At 50.9% G+C, this 18,671-nt stretch overlaps 1 pseudogene; it reads left to right on the top strand.

Moving 5' to 3' along the window:
- The window catches only part of LOC147747992 (uncharacterized), a 33,619-nt pseudogene extending 15,859 nt beyond the window's left edge, over positions 1–17,760 (top strand).
- The last annotated feature ends 911 nt before the right edge of the window (positions 17,761–18,671 follow it).

Raw genomic sequence — 18,671 nt, 5'->3', positions numbered from 1 at the left:
AGAATACACCACTCACTACTATATAATATTTGGTCTAGGAGGAATAAAGAAATGTGAAAAAAACAGAATACAATGTAATAATTTGTGACTGTCTACTCTAAAGTAAAAATGTCCCTTTTTCCTGGGAAGGCTGTTGTCTTGCTGCACTTTTTGGCACAACTGATGAATGCTTTCTTTTTATTTTTAACACACACCACTTTTTCTCCTAACAGACAGAAGCTTGACTTCTAAGAACACGAGCAGGATCAAGTTCAAACCAGGTGAGAGCTCGGCTCGACCACACGAAATGTGTCCAATTAATCATCAGCACTAAGCACTTTTCCATTTTCAGTTAAACGTTTAGTTTTATCACAAACTTGATTTTAATAAATGTGTTTACTTTTAATAAAGCTTTTAAACTTAAATAGACTCTGTGGTTTTTGGTCCTCGAGACTAGAGTGGATGAGCTAAAGGTTTTGGAATTTTTGCAAGCATGAGTCCGTGCCTCTGACACTTCTTGACTCTGACTCCGTACTCTTGTCCTGCGTTGGATAATCTAATCATCATTGGGGATCAATCATCGGTGACTTTGGGAGCTAAATGACTCTGCCACACTATCTAGTCAGTAAGGAGATTGGGGGTTCAACTACAAAGTCTGTTATCACTGAGGTATGTGGAAAGTCTAACAGCACCTATTATAATTGATAAGCTAAGCAATGCATTATTTAGTGTCCATAGTTCTGTTTGTGCAGATTTGTCCCTGCAACAGTAGTAGAATGGATTGTCCTACTATCCAAACCAAAAGTAAAGTAGTATCTTATTCTTTCTTGGTGGTCATTCACCTTTTTATTGTTGGCAATTGTCAAAGCATAAACATTTAGAAGACTTGAAAAGACATTATGGACAATCCCAGAGGACTGCACTCAGTGCATAGAGCTATTGCTGACTAGAATGGGAGTCCAATGGAATTGCCAAATGTGCAATCTTAGTTAGCTACACAGACAGACTAATAAGAATAATCTAGTAATACCACAGGGAGTCATAGTCGAGGCAGGATAAGAATTTAGATCCAGTCTACAAGAAGATCAAAGACGATTTAGAAAAAATCGAATGAGAAACGCTAGGAAAAAATAGGTACTCTATATTCAAATTAAAACTTACTGGGGCCAGCAAAGGAGCCCTCGCCTGCCCGATCCTGGCCTGCATCCTGAACAGCACCCTCCTCCTCCTCCTGTGTCCTCTTGCCCCTGGGGGGAGCTGATGTACAACATGAAAGAAAGAAAGACCAGAAAACATGGATGATATTTGTCAACCAAATCAAACATTTGAAAAGAACAATAACAAAATATTTTGGCGAAATAGCAAATAGACAACTATTCCACTGGATATATTGACCGATCTCATGTGGTTTACTACGTTATTAGTATTGCTTGATTTGCGGACCGTCAAATTGGAGTGCTCTGCTGCAACTCACTAAACAAAGTACTAAAAAGGTTTGCCTAGGATTGGCAGGCAGCAGTCCGCAGCACGCGAAGTGACAGACAAAGTCCATAGTGATTGCAGATCAGCGACAACACTAAAGTTTCCTACTACATTAACCAGTCATTAAAATACTCAAACTATCAATCCACCACCACTATTTCTTCTTGTCTCCCCATGTGTACAAAGGAAGGACTGGACTTGAGTCTGTAGGGGCTGATTTAGAAGCCCCTTGCGGCTCTTTTGCTCCATTGTTGCGTGACTTTTGTGACGCAGCGGCAGAACAAAAGAGGCGCAATGGTGTGGCGTATATTAACAACGTGACGCATATGGGAGATGCATCACGTTGTAAAGCCCTGCGCCATCAGGGGGCGTTCCGGCGCAAGGGAGGGCGTTCCTGCGCAGGAACGTATCCTAAAAGTGGCTGAGGGAAATCTACAAGATTTCAATCAGTCACTTTAAGGACAATGATGCGTGACTCAAACCCTGCGCCTGCTTGAAGTAGACGTACGGCTTGACGCAGCATTGGGGAGATAGGGCATCCCAGAGCATCCATGGAGCTGCGCCATCGTTGCGACGCAACTCCAGCAATGCGCCGCCTTTACGGCACAGATGCGTAACGCTTTGGTGACGTTTTGGGCCCATGGTGCGCCGCATTCTAAATACGGCGCACCATGGGTGGTGGTGGCGTGGCGCACAATTACTGGCGCATCCCTGCTACTTTGCAGGGATGCGCCGGTAATTAAAAATCTGAACCTTAGTGTCTAGCATTACGCAGTTCTTTAAACTACACTCATACATAATTTCACAGGCCAATGAAATGAACACAACATCGAAAACAAATAAGCATAGTAGCAACACTACTGAGAAGGAGAGCAGTGCCCCTGAAATGCACAGAAGATTTTGAAATATAATTTACCTACAATGTAATCAGCAGCATTATTGCTCTTGGTAAAAAACAAAAATTTGCAATATAATAACACACAGAGCAGGAGAAAACAGAGTAGAAAAGAAATAGCTACTACTACTCACCAAGCCCGGGGATCTCAAGGCCAAGCAGGTCGAGCAGATCGCGTTCACGGTCCAGGACATCCGTCCAGCGGTGGGTGGCCTGGTTGTAGGTGCGCCGGACCCGAGAGTGGTGGTACATGGCCCGGCACACCTTCTCCCACCGCTTCCGGCGCTCCCGGATCCCGTACCCGCTACCGATCCTGCCGCCTGCCATGATGGTCCTGGGGAGGCGGCGCTGAACATAAAAAATTAGTGCGGCCACCTCCTCCGGGCTGAAGATCTCCCGGGGTGCGACCTGCTCCCCCCTCAAACGCTCGCACGGGAGCCGGGCACGGGGTGCGGGACCCTTCCCCTTCTCGGGATGCTTCCCGGCTCCCTTCACCATGGTCTGGGCGGAAAGGAAGCTAAATAATAAAGAAAATAGAATAGGGAAGAGAAGAAAAGAAAAGAGTTTAAAAAAGTAGTTTAAAATTAACCAAAAATAGCAGAAAACACAAAAATATAGGGCTAGAAAAATAGAGGGATAGATAATAAGTAAAATAGATTAAAAAAAACTTCAAACAAGCAAAGGATGGCAGAGATTTAGAGAGGATACAAAAAGCATGCCCAGAATCATAGCAATGAATGAGAAACAAGATGGCCGCGCCCGTTCACGACCGCGTGGGTAAGTTCGCGCGAGATTTTCCTCGCGATCACACGCGAAATTGTACTAGCGAGCCGCACACTTTGCGAGATTACACATCGCGCCCGGAAACGGAAATACGTCATGCAAACAAGATGGCCGCGCCCGTGAACGACCGCAAGGGTAACTTCGCGCCGTTGCGCTACAAGCGGCTCGCTAAAACGCACAAAACCTTGCGAACTAACACGCCGCAAGAAAACAAATCGCATATTCGCACGAATTCGCGGCTTCCGAATTCGATCTCGCGCAAGTTCGCGCCCCGCGAATTCCGCGAAATTGCAGAAAAACGAGTTTTGCAAAACTGAAAGCAATCAGCAGGTGCAAAAGTTCAAACTCATCATTAGTAACCATTCCCTGTAGTGCTTCCTGACTGGGGCCCCTCCAGAGTTCAGTTGCTAGTTGCAACAATTGTATGACCCTGCTCTGACCCTCACAGCAGCCTCATAGAATAGCTACAAGTAGGCCACAAAGGTCCTGGAAAAAAAAATTGCACTGCAACATATAGCAAATTACAGATAAGGAAGCAGGTGCCAGACTGGAATTTTAAAACAGTGACACATTAATAAACCAACCCCAAATTAATTCATGTCAGTTGATGCAGGGCAGGTGTGCTTGCTTTCCCCCCCCCCATAATATACAGTGATGATGAACCAGAGGGTGGCATTTATGTACCAGAGGGTGGCATAGGTGAAACAGAGGGTGGCAGTGGTGAAACAGAGGGTGCTGGGAACCTGTGATGATGAACTAGACGTAGAAACAACATAGTCGCGACCGTTGCGAGCCGACAAGTAAGTGCGCAATTGCGAACTGGTACAAAACACTCGCGAACTGGCAGAAACCCTTGCGAACCCCCAAAAAATAAAAAATCCGCAAATTCGCAAGAATTCGCGGATTTTGCGGATTGCGAGTTCGCAAATACGCAAATTCGCGAACGCCAGATTCGCAAAATTCGCCCATGCTTACCAGTGATTTGCCAGTGAGGCCAGCGTCTAGGGCTGGTAGCAGCCACTCCAGTAGGGTTATTTATCCAGAGGAGCTGAAGGATAATCAGAGAGCTAGGGCCCATGAGATTGAGCTTTTTAAACTCAAAGCCCAAGCAGAAGAGAGGAGACTGCGCCTTGAAAGAGAAAAGAAGGCGGAGGAGAGGAGGAATGCTCTTGCTTTTGGAGAGAAGAAACTCCAATTGGCTCATGAGTTGAGCATGAGGGAGCTGGACATTAAAGCTAAACAGGTGGAGTCCAGTATTATTGGTGGCAGCGCACAACCAATACAGGCGGGTAAAGTATGCATACCAAAGGATCTGGTACAGAATTATCAGAGGGGTGAGGATATTTATGCGTGGTTTAGATCGTATGAACTTGCCCTAAAGATGAATGAAGTGCCTGAGAAGAATTGGGGGGCAGGTTTGTGGAAGCACTTTGAGGCCTCTGGGAGGGATGTCTTGGCACCCTTAGAAGCAGCAGGTACTTTATCCTACCCCGCTATGAAGGAGGCTTTATGCCTCAGGTATGGGCTCACTCCAGAACAGTACCGCCAGAAGTTTAGGAACTTCAAGAAGCTTGATTCAAGTACTTGGGTGGAGTGTGTGAGTATGTACACGCGTGCACTGGAAGGTTGGATAAAGGGCAGCAAAGTTACTGATTATGTGGGGTTGTGTCACTTGATTAGTTGGGAGCACTTGCGTAGTCTATGTGTTCCAGAGCTGCGCCAGCATCTTTTAGACAGCAAGTTAACTGATCCCAGTGAGCTTGCTAAGGAGGCGGACTGCTGGACTAGCACCAGGGTCCACAAGGGGGTGGTAAGTACCCCAGCCAAAGGTGGACAGGGTCCCCAGCAGAAGAATGGGGGGGGCAAGGGTAATCAAAAGGAGTCTTCTAAAGGGCCCCAAAATAATTCCCAGGAGAAAGAGTCTCAACCCCCCAAGCCTAAAAAGTCCTGGCCCCATAAGGGCAAGCAGGACAGCAGGTCCCCGCCTACTTGCTATTCATGTAGGGAGGTGGGGCACATTGCCCCCAAATGTCCAAACAAACCTCCAGCACCCACTGGTGCTCCAACACCGGGGTTAGCCACTGTAGCTTTGGGAGGGGATTTGATTTCTAGTGGGGAGGAGGGGTTAGCAGTGATGACCCTTGTCTCTTTAGGAGATCAAGAGATGGCCCAGGGAACCTTGCTGGCCTTAAACACTAAGAAATATGGGCAGAAGGTGACCATCAATGGAAAAGAGATAGAAGCTCTGAGAGACACAGGGGCCAGTGTGACATCTGTCAGGTGTCAATGGGTGTCTGAAGAGCAGATCATTCCCAATGTACTCCGTCCTGTGGTGGCAGCTGACAGTTCAGTGTGCCTCTGCAAGTTGGCATGTGTTCCATTTGAATGGGGAGGAGTCTCCGGTATATTGGAAGTTGTTGTAAGTGATGTCTTGCCTGTAGATTGTCTATTAGGTAATGGCCTGGAGAGCTCTCCATGGAAAGATGTGGAGCACAGGACTCACTTGGAAATGTTGGGCTTGCCTGCGTGGATCTGTGTGACCACACGTGCAATGGCAGCCAGTAAGGGTGGATTAGCAGAACTGGAGCCTGGAACAATGGCCCAGGGACCTGCCAAGAGAGGAAGGGGTAGAGGGCGCGGGAAACCAGCCCCCACCGTTCCCACGGTCCAGGAGGAAGCAGAACCTGAGGGGTATGCCCTGGAACCTACAGGGGAGCAGGTAGCCGAACTGGGGGAATTGCCTGAGCTGTGTCAGTGGCAGCAAGATGGTGGTCCCTCCAGGGAGGAATTCTGCCAGGCTCAGAAAGAGTGCCCTTCTCTCATTGGTGTGCGGCAGCAGGCTGCAGACCAGGCAGCAGGCCTGGGGTCCATGGAACATTTGATCTACTCGGAGGATGACTTACTTTATAGTGAGCCTAAGTTCGCTGAGCCCGGTGCAGCCCGTGTGCTGGTGGTACCTGAGCGCTTCAGGAACTTCCTACTGGGTCTGGCTCATGACGTGCCTGTCGCAGGACATCTGGGGCAAGACAAGACCTATCACAGGCTTGTCATCCACTTCTACTGGCCCCAGATGAAGAAGCACATCGCTGCCTTTTGTAAGTCTTGTCAAACTTGTCAGGCCAGTGGCAAGAGCGGAGGGAAGTGTGTGGCACCCCTCCAACCCTTCCCCGTGATGAGCACCCCTTTTGAGCGGGTGGGCATTGACATCGTGGGGCCCCTGGACCCCAAGACAGCCCTAGGCAACAGGTTTATCCTGGTCTTGGTGGACCATGCCACCCGGTTCCCGGAAGCAGTCCCTCTCAGGACAGTCACAGCCCCTGTGGTGGGCTGTGCCTTAATGGGGATCTTTTCCCGTGTGGGGTTCCCCAGAGAGGTGGTTTCTGACAGGGGTACAAACTTCATCTCTAGGTACATGAAGTCTCTGTGGGAGGAGTGTGGTGTGACATATAAGTTCACCACTCCTTACCACCCTCAAGGAAATGGGTTGGTTGAAAGAATCAACCGCACCCTGAAGGGCATGATTATGGGCCTAGAGGAGCCCATGAGGTGGAAGTGGGACGTCTTGTTACCATGCCTGTTGTTTGCATACAGGGAGGTGCCTCAGAAATCCTTAGGGTTCAGTCCTTTTGAGTTGCTGTAGGGCCACCCTGTCAGAGGGCCTCTCACTCTGGTAATGAAGGGGTGGGAGAAATCCCGTGGGAAAACCCCTCAGGATGTGTTAAGCTATGTGCTGGCCATCCGCAACCAGACCAAGCGCTTCAGGAAGCTCGCTCAAGAGAACCTGGAGGCTAGCCAGGAGGAAATGAAGAGATGGTATGATCAGAACACCTCTCTGGTTGAGTTCCACCCTGGTCAGAAAGTGTGGGTGATGGCGCCGGTGGAGCCTTGTGCGCTCCGTGACAAGTGGTCCGGGCCATATGAGGTGGTGGAGTGCAAGAGCAAGGTTACCTACTTGGTTAACCTGAAGACTCCCAGGCAGCCCCTGAGAGTGTTGCATGTGAACCGCCTCAAACCCCACTTTGAGGGGTCAGAAGTGACTATGCTCATTGCGACAGATGCTGGAGGGGAGGAGGATAGTGATCCTCTCCCTGACCTCCTGGCAACCAAGGAGCAAGATGGGTCAGTGGATGGTGTGATACTCTCACCCACCCTGAACCCAGAGCAACAGAAGGACTGTCGCCAGGTCTTGGGTCAGTTCGCCCCCCTGTTCTCCCTGACCCCAGGTGTCACCAACTGGTGCGTCCACAATGTGGACACTGGAGATAGTCTGCCTGTGAAACAGAAGTTTTACAGGGTGGCTGACAAGGTCAGAGCTAGCATCAAAGAAGAAGTTTCGAAGATGTTAGCGCTAGGGGTAATTGAGCCCTCCAGCAGCCCCTGGGCTAGCCCAGTGGTCTTAGTGCCTAAGAAAGCTGCTACACCTGGTGGCCCCCCAGAAATCCGCTTCTGCGTGGACTACCGTGGGCTCAATGCGGTCACCAAGACTGACGCGCACCCCAAGAGCTGATGAGCTTGTGGATCAGTTGGGAGCTGCCCGGTACCTGAGCACTTTTGATTTGACTTCAGGGTACTGGCAGATGGCCTTAACTGAGGGGGCCAAGGAAAGATCAGCATTTTCAACGCCAGAGGGGCACTTCCAGTTTCGTGTCATGCCCTTTGGGTTGAAAAATGCCCCTGCCACATTCCAGAGACTGGTCAACCAGGTATTAGCAGGGCTGGAGGAATTCAGCGCAGCATACCTGGATGACATTGCTGTGTTCAGCTCCACTTGGGAGGAACACTTGCAACACCTCTGCGCAGTGTTGAAGGCTCTGCAGAAGGCAGGCCTCACTATCAAGGCCAGTAAGTGCCAGATAGGGCAGGGATCAGTGGTGTACTTGGGACACCCGGTGGGGAGAGGCCAGGTGGCGCCCCTACAGGCGAAAAATGATACCATTCTGGCTTGGGAACCCCCCAAGTCCCAGACTGAGGTGAGAGCGTTTCTAGGTCTCACCGGGTATTACAGACGGTTTGTCAAAGGTTATGGCACCATTGTAGCCCCTTTGACAGAGCTGACATCTAGAAATCAGCCCAGGAAAGTGAATTGGACCGAGGCCTGTCAAACTGCTTTTGACGCCCTCAAAACTGCCATGTGCACAGCACCGGTGCTTAAGGCACCTGACTTTTCCAGTGAGTTCATTGTGCAAACTGACGCTTCAGAGCAAGGCGTGGGAGCAGTACTCTCACAGATCAACGATGAAGGTGGAGACCAACCGGTGGCTTTCATTAGTAGGAGGCTACTCCCCAGGGAACAGAGATGGAGTGCGATTGAAAGGGAAGCTTTCGCTGTGGTCTCGGCCCTGAAGAAGCTGAGGCCCTACCTGTTTGGGACTCACTTCCATGTTCAGGCCGACCACAGGCTCCTCAGATGGTTAATGCAGATGAGGGGTGAGAATCCAAAACTGTTGAGGTGGTCCATTTCCCTACAGGGGATGGACTTTACGGTGGAGCACCGCCCTGGTACAGAACACGCCAATGCTGATGGTCTGTCCAGATTCTTCCGCCTTAGTGATGAGGACTCCCAAGAGGTTGGGTAGTTCTCCCCACTTTCAGCTGGAGGGGACACGTGTTAGACCTGACACCCTTGGCGTGGTTTTCTCCCATCTTTTTGCCTCTGCCTCCTGTATTTTTATGATGCTGTGCTGTATTTCGTTTTTGCTGGTTTAGATGCTTTGGACACTCTGCCACTGCTGATCAGTGCCAGAGTGTAAGTGCTCCCTATGTAAATTGTCATATTGATTGGGTGTACCTGATTGGCATATTTGTATCACCATGAAGTCCCTAGTAAAGTGCACTGTGTGTGCCAGAGCTGGTGATGACAGATGCTACTAGTGGGCCTGCAGCGCAGATTGCGCCACCCACATAAGTAGCTCTAAAATGGTGTCTCAGGCCTGCCAGCGCAGTGCCTGTGTGCAGTCAGTGGACTGCCATGTCTGCCTAGCCAGTGTCCCCACTGGCTGGGCCTAACCCTTCCCTGTCTGTGAACATCAGTCACCCCTATGGAAGGCTCAAGGTACCCCCCTGGGCAGGGTGCAGTGTATGGGTAAGGTAGAGCATGTACTAGTGCAGGTAACATGCTCTGGTAGTGAGCAGCAGCCATTTTGTGTGCTCACTGCTGCAAGGTTATCTTGCTCCATAGATTAACATGGGGGAGGCTGGTCCCAATGGATACCAGCCTATCTTCCCATAGGAACAAGATGGGACATAAGTGATTGATATCCCTGAACTCAGAATTTAATAACACATCTTTTAGGAAAGGTTGTTTTTAAATTCTGTGTTTGAGAATAGTACTTTTAGAAAGTGGCTGTTCTCTTGTCTAACCTTCCTGTGTGCCTGGGACTGTTTGTGGATTGACTGTCTGGTTTGAGGGTGACTGGAGCTGCAGAGCCCCCAGGAGGTTGTCTGAGTCAGCCAGTCGATGAAAGGCTGCATCTGCTGCCAAGGAAGTGGCAGGAGATAGCACCTGGGAGTGACTAGGGCTGTGCCTGCCTGACTACAATTCTGGCTCCACCTCCCGCTGGGCAACTGTCACCTCTGTCCCTGATACTGAAAGAAAGAAGGAAGCCAGGAAACCCCCAGTGCCCCAGCAACACCCAGAACTGGTTTAGACCGGGCTCAGGGCCCACTTGCACAAAGACTTCAAAGAACTTCAAAGACTTTTTGGGGTATAAGAGAAGGACCCCTGACAACAGAAGATCAGATTCTACAATCAAGAGGAACCTCTGCTGGAAGGACTGCTGAAGAACTGAAGGAAGATTGCCTTGCTGTGTGCTCTAAGGGCTGACCTGTTCTGCTGACCAACTGAAGCTGAGGAGAAGAGGGACTTTGCTGTGTGCTGTGACCCTGCTTACTTGAACTCCAAGAGAGTTTGCTGTGTGCTGTGTCTCCTAAACTGAATCTCCAAGGGCCTGAGAAGAGCTGGCCTCCTGTTTGGTAACTCAGGCACAGAAAGGTTACTGAAGACTACAAAGCCCTGCTGTGTGCTGCAGAGATCGTGAGCTGTTTTTTTAGACTATCGATCATCTGCCCATGTGAAGCTCTGGCTGCCCTCTGTCTGGCTTGAGAGCACCGCGCTGTGTATTGCCTGCCCATCCGCTGCGGTGCCGGGATATCGACGTGCTCATCGGCACGTGGGAAGTGGTGGTAGTGCGCCCAAAAGCATTTCCAGGACGAAGGAATCCTTGTGGGGGATTCGCGATATTCAGATCGCCCTACTGTCCTTGGGCGCATTAAATTCATCTGCCCACAATACACCGCCTCGGCCCGCGGGCCTGAAACTGACCCGAGTGTTCCCGGAGCTACATAGACAACCACGAAGAGGCCTCGACCTGATTGGCCGAGCCACGAGGAGAGCCGCGCCCTGATTGGCCCTTTGACGTAGGCCTGCCCCTAGAGCCGCGCTCCGATTGGTCGAGTCGCCCCGCGTCATAGGGGGCTATTCCAGGAGCCGCGCTGCGAGTGGCTGACTCCTGGAAGCTGCGTGACATCATCCGGAGGCTCGTCTGTGGAGCCGCGACAGGATTGGTTGGCGGGACCGGGACCTTCAGGAAGCCACCTTGCCGAGGGATCCCGTGTGTGTGATCTCTGCCCCTGGCCTGCGTCCCTGCGCTGGAGCGCCGAGTCAGCTCCCCGCCCCTCCCCGAGGACCTGAGAGCGGGCGGAGGGCTGCTGGGGCCGGCCGGGGCAGAGAGAAAGTCTGCATTGCTGGCGCGAAGATCCACGGTGAGGCGCGCTGAGAGTGCCTGGGGCTGAAGCAAGTCTGTTCTGATCGGCACAGTACGCCCGAAGCCCCTGGTGAGGCGCGCTCGCATTGTGTGGGCGCAATAGAAGTGAAGGTAGGATTTCAGAAGTAAATCACACGCGGGCATTATTTGAACATTGCATATTAAGGGCATTTTAGGAGCATTAGCATTATTACTGATGCTAGAGACTTGAGACTATTTTTCTTTAATGATAAGAACTTCCTAATTACGAGCAACCATTAAGATTAAGTGCAACATTTTCCTAAGAAAGTAATTATCGTATATTGTTGATTTTTACTGCTGCAAATAGATAAAGATATATTTTTATAAATATACTTACCTGTGTGGTCTCAGTTTGTGGTGGATTGGGGATTATTGTGTTAACTGCATTTATTACACACATTGCCTGGGGGATAAGCCTGCCTGCTCGCGCCAAGCTACCTAGAGGGGGAGCAGGGGTTATCTACTGTGTGTACTCCTTCACCCTGACTAGAAGCAAGGGTCCCTACTTGGTCTAAGGTACTTACCTCTGCCAATTAGAGACCCCCAGATCTAACATTGTTGGACAGCGGTGTGGATTTTGAACTAATATTTGCACTTGACCTGCAGTGATTTCTTGTACATCACTAGTCTAGTTTAGCAGCACAGGTTGCACAAGATTTTTCTTTTTGGTGAAACCTATTTTTGAAAGTCTAGAAAGCATCATGTCTCAGAAAGCTGTGAGCGAAGTAGCAGAAGTGGAATTTGAAATTCAGGAGTTGCAGAAAGGAGCAGCTAAAGCAATTCTGCAAGCAGCTTGGATACCCAGTGAAGGGCAGTTCTAGCAAGGAAGAGTTTCGGAAAGCTCTAAGGGCCTGGTGGGAGGCCAAACATGTTGACTCAGAAGATGTTACTGGAGAGGGAGGCACACAGGAGAATGCTTTTGTATCCAGTGATTTGCCAGTGAGGCCAGCGTCTAGGGCTGGCAGCAACCACTCCAGTAGGGTTATTTCTCCAGAGGAGCTGGAGGATAATCAGAGAGCTAGGGCCCATGAGATTGAGCTTTTTAAACTCAAAGCCCAAGCAGAAGAGAGGAGACTGCGCCTTCAAAGTAAAAAGAAGGCGGAGGAGAGGAGGAATGCTCTTGCTTTTCAAGAGAAGAAACTCCAATTGGCTCATGAGTTGAGCATGAGGGAGCTGGACATTAAAGTTTAACAGGTGGAGTCCAGTCCTAATGGTGGCAGCGCACAAACAGTACAGGCGGGTAAAGTATACATACCAAAGGATCTGGTACAGAATTATCAGAGGGGTGAGGATATTTATGCGTGGTTTAGATCGTATGAACTTGCCCTAAAGATGAATGAAGTAGCTGAGAAGAATTGGGGGACAGGTTTGTGGAAGCACTTTGAGGCCTCTGGGAGGGATGTCTTGGCACCCTTAGAAGCAGCAGGTACTTTATCCTACCCCGCTATGAAGGAGGCTTTATGCCTCAGGTATGGGCTCACTCCAGAACAGTACCGCCAGAAGTTTAGGAACTTCAAGAAGCTTGATTCAAGTACTTGGGTGGAGTGTGTGAGTATGTACATGTTGGACTTGGCCCTTAAGGCAGGTTCAACCCTAATCTTTTTGCTTTTAATCTGTGATATGCGTGGATGATTTTCTGGTCTGTGCGCACTTTTTCCCTGTGTCCCAGAGTAAAGTGCATGCATGTAGTTAGACTGGCCTGCTCTCCCATAGGAATGCATGGGGAATGTCTGTCCCTAGTAGTTCCTGATGCGTTGGGAGTGCATGCTCGAATTTGGTATGTGCGAGCTCGTGGGAATGCATGCTTCGCAATGGTGTATGTGGCATGTGTGTGTAATGTGTAGAAATGCCACTTCTAGGACTTGGCATATTAATGTAAAATATGCCTGCCGTGTGATTGGCTGGAGCTGGCTGGTGAGCCTGGCTCCAGGAAGGCTGGATGGGTCTGCCCGGTGGTGAGTGTGAGATTAACATGTTGATGGCTTGGGAGGAGTGCACCTGGTCCCTGATGGGCCTGGACTTTCCCCACACAATGCTGGCTCCACCCCCTGTAGTGCGACTGATTTCCCTAGCCCTGCCAGTGAATGAAATGGGTGGTTGAGCTATCAAGGGTACTTCAAAACCAGCTGCAACTGGTTTTCCCCCCCACCCTGCACCTACAGACAAAGCGATTTTACAGTATAAGAAGGGGCTGTGTCCCCATACAATTTGTCCTTGGTTCTGTTTTGGATCTTTGCCAGAGGGGGCTGCTGTTGCTGCTTGGGCCAGAAGGACCGCCACTTGGCTTGTCTCCCTGCCTGGAGACCCAGTGTGCTGGCTCTGGCCCTGCCTTGCCCCTCTGCCTGCCTCCAGACCTTGCTGGAGCTTTGTTGTGCCTGGAAGCGCTCTTATTTTGACTTATAGCGCTAGGAGCGCTTTATCTTCCTTTTAGCGCTGAGCGCGCTTCTCTTGTCGCTTGAGAGCGCTTTACTTTGTCCCCGAGCGCTGGGGAGCGCTCTTTGTGCAGCCGGTGCCCACCCGGCATCTGCCCGTTTTCTTTTGCCGATTTTCGGCGTGGCGAGTGCCTGCCTCACTTCGTCTTTTGCTTGAAGGCCGGAGCCTGCCTGGCATTGCCCCGTGGTGTTTTATTATTTAAAAGCTGGTGCCCACCCGGCATTGCCCCGTGATCACCGCCGCAGCCCAGGAGCCTTGAAAACTGTTGCCGGGCCGCTGCCTACTGCGACCCGGAAGTCCCGCCTCCTGACCCCCAGGGCCGCGCTGCCATTGGCGGCCCAAGAGGAAGTCAGGCGGAGTACAGCGAGACAAGGCCAGGCGGGAGACGGAGGAAGCAGCCGGCCGTGTCCTCGAGGCTCCCCGTGTGAAGAGGAGCCCCGCGCTGCTGCTGCTAGGAGGCTCCCGTGTGAGGAGGAGAGCTCCGCCCGCCACGAGACAGCCGGTGAGTGCCTGGAAAAGGGAGAGGGGCGTCGGGACACATTGTCGGTGTCCGCCCCTCCCCCGTAGCGCGACCTCGCGCCTGTGAATATTTAGAGCCCGAGAGGCTCTGGGGCACATTTGTTTGTGAGCCATAGAGGCTCCACCCGCCCGCATTGGTTCTTGCGAGCCCCGAGAGGCTCAGGGCACTTTCTGTTGTCGAGCCCAAGAGGCTCGAGGGGACAGTTGTTCTTAGAGCCTGAGAGAAGGCTCCCGCCCCAGCCCACATTGTCTTTGAGCCCACGAGGCTCCCGGCCACATTGATTTAGAGCCCTGAGAGAGGCTCTGGGGGCATTTCATTGTTTAGAGCGCTGAAGCTCTTAGGTGCCAGTCACCTGTGTTCTTGAGCCCACGAGGCTCCAACGGTGCCCTAACTTTCCCTGCACCAGTTGCCCAGCACTTTGTGGGCAACTGCTACGTTTAGGCTTGTGGTTTGTGCTGCCTGCGCAGACCCCCTGACATTGAGACTCAGGGCATTCAGCCCCTTGCGAGGCCAGTTGGCCTGAGGGACAATTCTAGTGTTGTGCTATATGCACCCTGCGCATTGTAATTTACTGATGTATGTGATTCTTGCGCAAATGTTCTAACCTGCACCTCTGAATGTGTTTAATGCCTCATGTGCAATTGTTTATGTCCCATTACCTTTGCTAAAAGTGACCTGCTTAGGTATTTTATGTTTATCCCCTTTGCTAAATGTGACCTGCTTAGAGGATTGTTGATGTCCCATTACCTTTGCTAAAAGTGACCTGCTTAGGTATTTTATGTTTATCCCCTTTGCTAAATGTGACCTGCTTAGAGGATTGTTGATGTCCCATTACCTTTGCTAAAAGTGACCTGCTTAGGTATTTTATGTTTATCTCCTTTGCTAAATGTGACCTGCTTAGGTGATTGTTTAGGTTTCCTTCCCTTTGTTAAAAGTGACCTGGTTAGGTGATGGTATTCCTTCCTTAGGTCCTGATGATAAGGTCCTAGTTCCCTGCGTGATTTTCCTACAGTGTTTAGGGTTGCGTAGGAGGTATTTACTCTTTACCAGTGTTTACTGGTTGTGTGCTACATGTACTATTTTGGTGCTAATCATTATATGTTATGTGCTAAGTGTATACCTACAAGTATTATTTCTAAAAAGTGCCTACCCCTGACAGTGGTCCATGTGGCCCTGTCCTGTACATAATCCCTTGTAAATTCTGCCCGTGCCTCTGGCACATTGTAAAGTTTGTGTGTTATCTAATGTGTTTTTACTATAATACAAAGGCTATTTTTTATATAACCTTGTGTGGAGTTTCCTTTGTGGTGGGCCTTGGGTGTTGTTGCTGGGGTGCGTGCGCAAATACTTAACTCATACCGCCTCCAAGTTTAGCCTTGCTGCTCGCGCCACGTTACCTAGAGGGTGAGCAGGGGTTATCTTGGCGTGTAACTCCCTTGCCCTGACTTAGGAGTGGTGGTCTCTGACTGACTTTGGCGTGAGCCCTGGCCAGCCAGGGACCCCGTTTCTAACATTGGCGGCAAGCGGTGAGGATAAGGATTTGTGTTTGCGCTGTACCACAGTGGCGACAGGCCGCACTTCAAAACTCTACATTTTTAGATAACCACATTTTGGGGATTATTGTTTTTTAGGTGAAGATCAGTATTGCTTCTCCTGAAAGGTGTCATTTTGTGATTGTGTCCAGTACCTTGTTCCCCGCCCTGCTCCCAGAGTTTGGTACCTGTGTTGCTTGTGGTCAGGTTGAGAAAATCAGGGGTGGTAGAAACTGCCTTACCAGTCCGAGGGGAGGGTTGTGTGTGAATGAGTGTGTGTTACACTGGACAGAGGAGTGCAAGTTCTCTGAGATAGGAATCTTGCTGAATTGTGTTAATTGTATTCTCCTGTTGAGCTCAGACCCCCAGGTTCCCTGTGTCAAACTTTTCTTGAGAACGTCCGCCAAAATGGAGCCAGTTTTTGATCTCTGTGGTCTTTTTAGATACAGTAGGTTAGAGCTGGCCAGATTCTGTGAAAAGGGAGGCATAGAGGTGAGTGAGTTGGTTACTCAGTCCCAGCTTAGGGACAGCCTGATCCTGTGGCAAAAGGATCAGTGGGATCTTGAGCACAGTGAGAGAGATAGGGCCCGGGCCGCACGCCATGAGGGTGGTGAGTCTGTGGGGAGCCCTGAAGATTCTGATGAAAAATGTGAGTTGGATGGTGATGACAGTGGATGGATGTCAGCAGATAGTGAGGACCCCATAGATAGGGAGTCCCTTGCTGGGTCCAGTGTCAGTACCAGCGCCCCATCCCTTTCCCTGTCCCCAGAGGAGTGGTTGGATAGGAAGGAAGAGAGGGAGCATCAGCTAGCGATGGAACAGCTCAGGTTGGAGCATGCCAAGCTAGAGGCTGAGAGGGCCTTGTTCAGGGAGAAGGTAGCCCTAGAGAGTAGGTTACCCCCTGAGTGCTGTTGTAATTGTCTGGATTCCCCAGGGAGGGTGGAGTCCAGTGGTGGCAGCTTTTTAAATGTCAGTGTAGACAGTCCCACTCCCAGTTCCCCAAGTCTAGTGCCTGTTTCCCTAGAAGAGGAGTATAGGTTGCAGTTCAGGGACAGTAAGAAGCTGTCTCACCAGTCTTGGGAGGACTTTACAGAGGACTGTCAGTGTGCACTGATTGAGTGGTCAGAGGTTCCCACGGAACATAATTATGACAAACTGTTTTGTCTTATTCTCAAGGAACAGGTGCTTAGTCATTGTCGGCCAGAGTTGCGGCAACACCTGATGAGGTTGACCCTTGATCCTTGGGAGCTGGCCAAGGAAGCAGACCGATGGGAAAGTGCAAGAGGTTCCTTAGCGTCGCTAGTGAGTGATTCCAACAATAGTGGGTCAGGTTTTCTCCAACCCAGCGTGGTGGAGGAGGGTGAGAGTAGCCCAGCTAGGTCCCAGTATAGTGAGGAGGGTGTAGGGGCTTGCTGTCTGTCTCAGTGGAGCGGAAGTGAGTGTGAGACCGAGAGTCCCCAGATGCCCGAAGCCCTGCCTCAGAGCCTGGATGGTTTCTTTAGGGAACACCAGGGTGGGGACCTAAGCTTACCTGTTAGTCCGCTTGAGGGAGATCTCCTAGTGTGTGGAGGACCTGGAGCATCTGTAAGCGGAGCTTCTATGGTTGTAGAGTCTGGCAGTACTGCTCCAGTAGGGAGAGTACAGAAGTCCAGTGAAAGGAGTGATTGGGGGATAGGATGTGAGTCCCCAGAAGTCCTGGAGTGCCAGGCAGTGATTCCACCAAAGGTTCTAGACAGGAGGTTGGAGGTCCAGGTTTAGGGTTTGCCTGACCTGAAGGTTGGGAATACTGTAATCAGTGTCCTGACCAGTTCTTTCTCCAGAGGTACCGCCCCCGTTGGGAGGGAGCAGGACTCTGGAAGGGGGTGCAGAGGGTGGGAAAGCCCACCTCTGACCCCGGTACCACCTGAGGGGTTAAACCCTAGGTTGGGAGAATGGTGTTTAGAGGGTACCCCTCGCAGGAGGAGGAGGAACCCTAGGAGAAGAAGTAAGGGGAGAAGAGCCTTCCCTGAGACTCCTGGTCCACCTAAGGTTGTAGACCCTAGGCTGGAGAACCAGTGGCAGTCTAGCCCTGTCTTGCAGGCAGGAAGAGTGGAAAATGGCTATTATGTGCCAGGGGTTACTACCCCCCACTTTGTGAGTAGGCAGGAACCAGTGGCACCTGGGTGGCCTAGGGCCTGGTCCTGGCCGAGGGCAGCTGGAGAGTACCAGTGGGGTAGTCCAGTTAGTCCCTACCATAGTTTTAGAAAGAACCCCAGGGGTTCACTGTGGCGTAAAACAGGAGGGTGTCCCTGCAGTTGTGGGCCCGCGTCCGTGTTTTATCGCCCCAAGCAGGGAAGCCCATCACGGTGGTGATTGGTCTGCCCTGCGTTTTCGCTGGAAGGGGGTTGTGTTGGACTTGGCCCTTAAGGCAGGTTCACCCCTAAACTTTTTGCTTTTAATCTTTGATATGCGTGGATGATTTTCTGGTCTGTGCGCACTTTTTCCCTGTGTCCCAGAGTAAAGTGCGTGCATGTAGTTAGACTGGCCTGCTCTCCCATAGGAATGCATGGGGAATGTCTGTGTCCCTAGTAGTTCCTGATGCGTGGGGAGTGCATGTTCGAGTTTGGTATGTGCGAGCTCGTGGGAATGCATGCTTCGCAATGGTGTATGTGGCATGTGTGTGTCATGTGTAGAAATGCCACTTCTAGGACTTGGCATATTAATGTAAAATATGCCTGCCGTGTGATTGGCTGGAGCTGGCTGGTGAGCCTGGCTCCAGGAAGGCTGGATGGGTCTGCCCGGTGGTGAGTGTGAGATTAGCATGTTGATGGCTTGGGAGGAGTGCACCTGGTCCCTGATGGGCCTGGACTTTCCCCACACAATGCTGGCTCCACCCCCTGTAGTGCGACTGATGTCCTTAGCCCTGCCAGTGAATGAAATGGGTGGTTGAGCTATCAAGGGTACTTCAAAACCAGCTGCAACTGGTTTCCCCCCCCACCCTGCACCTACAGACAAAGGGATTTTACAGTATAAGAAGGGGCTGTGTCCCCATACAATTTGTCCTTGGTTCTGTTTTGGATCCTTGCCAGAGGGGGCTGCTGTTGCTGCTTGGGCCAGAAGGACCGCCACTTGGCTTGTCTCCCTGCCTGGAGACCCAGTGTGCTGGCTCTGGCCCTGCCTTGCCCCTCTGCCTGCCTCCAGACCTTGCTGGAGCTTTGTTGTGCCTGGAAGCGCTCTTATTTTGACTTATAGCGCTAGGAGCGCTTTATCTTCCTTTTAGCGCT

Source organism: Lissotriton vulgaris, chromosome 1_1, assembly GCF_964263255.1.
Source record: "Lissotriton vulgaris chromosome 1_1, aLisVul1.2, whole genome shotgun sequence".
NCBI lineage: Eukaryota > Metazoa > Chordata > Amphibia > Caudata > Salamandridae > Lissotriton > Lissotriton vulgaris.
The sequence above is the reverse complement of the archived record's forward strand: the minus strand, read 5'-3'. Positions and strand labels throughout refer to the sequence as shown.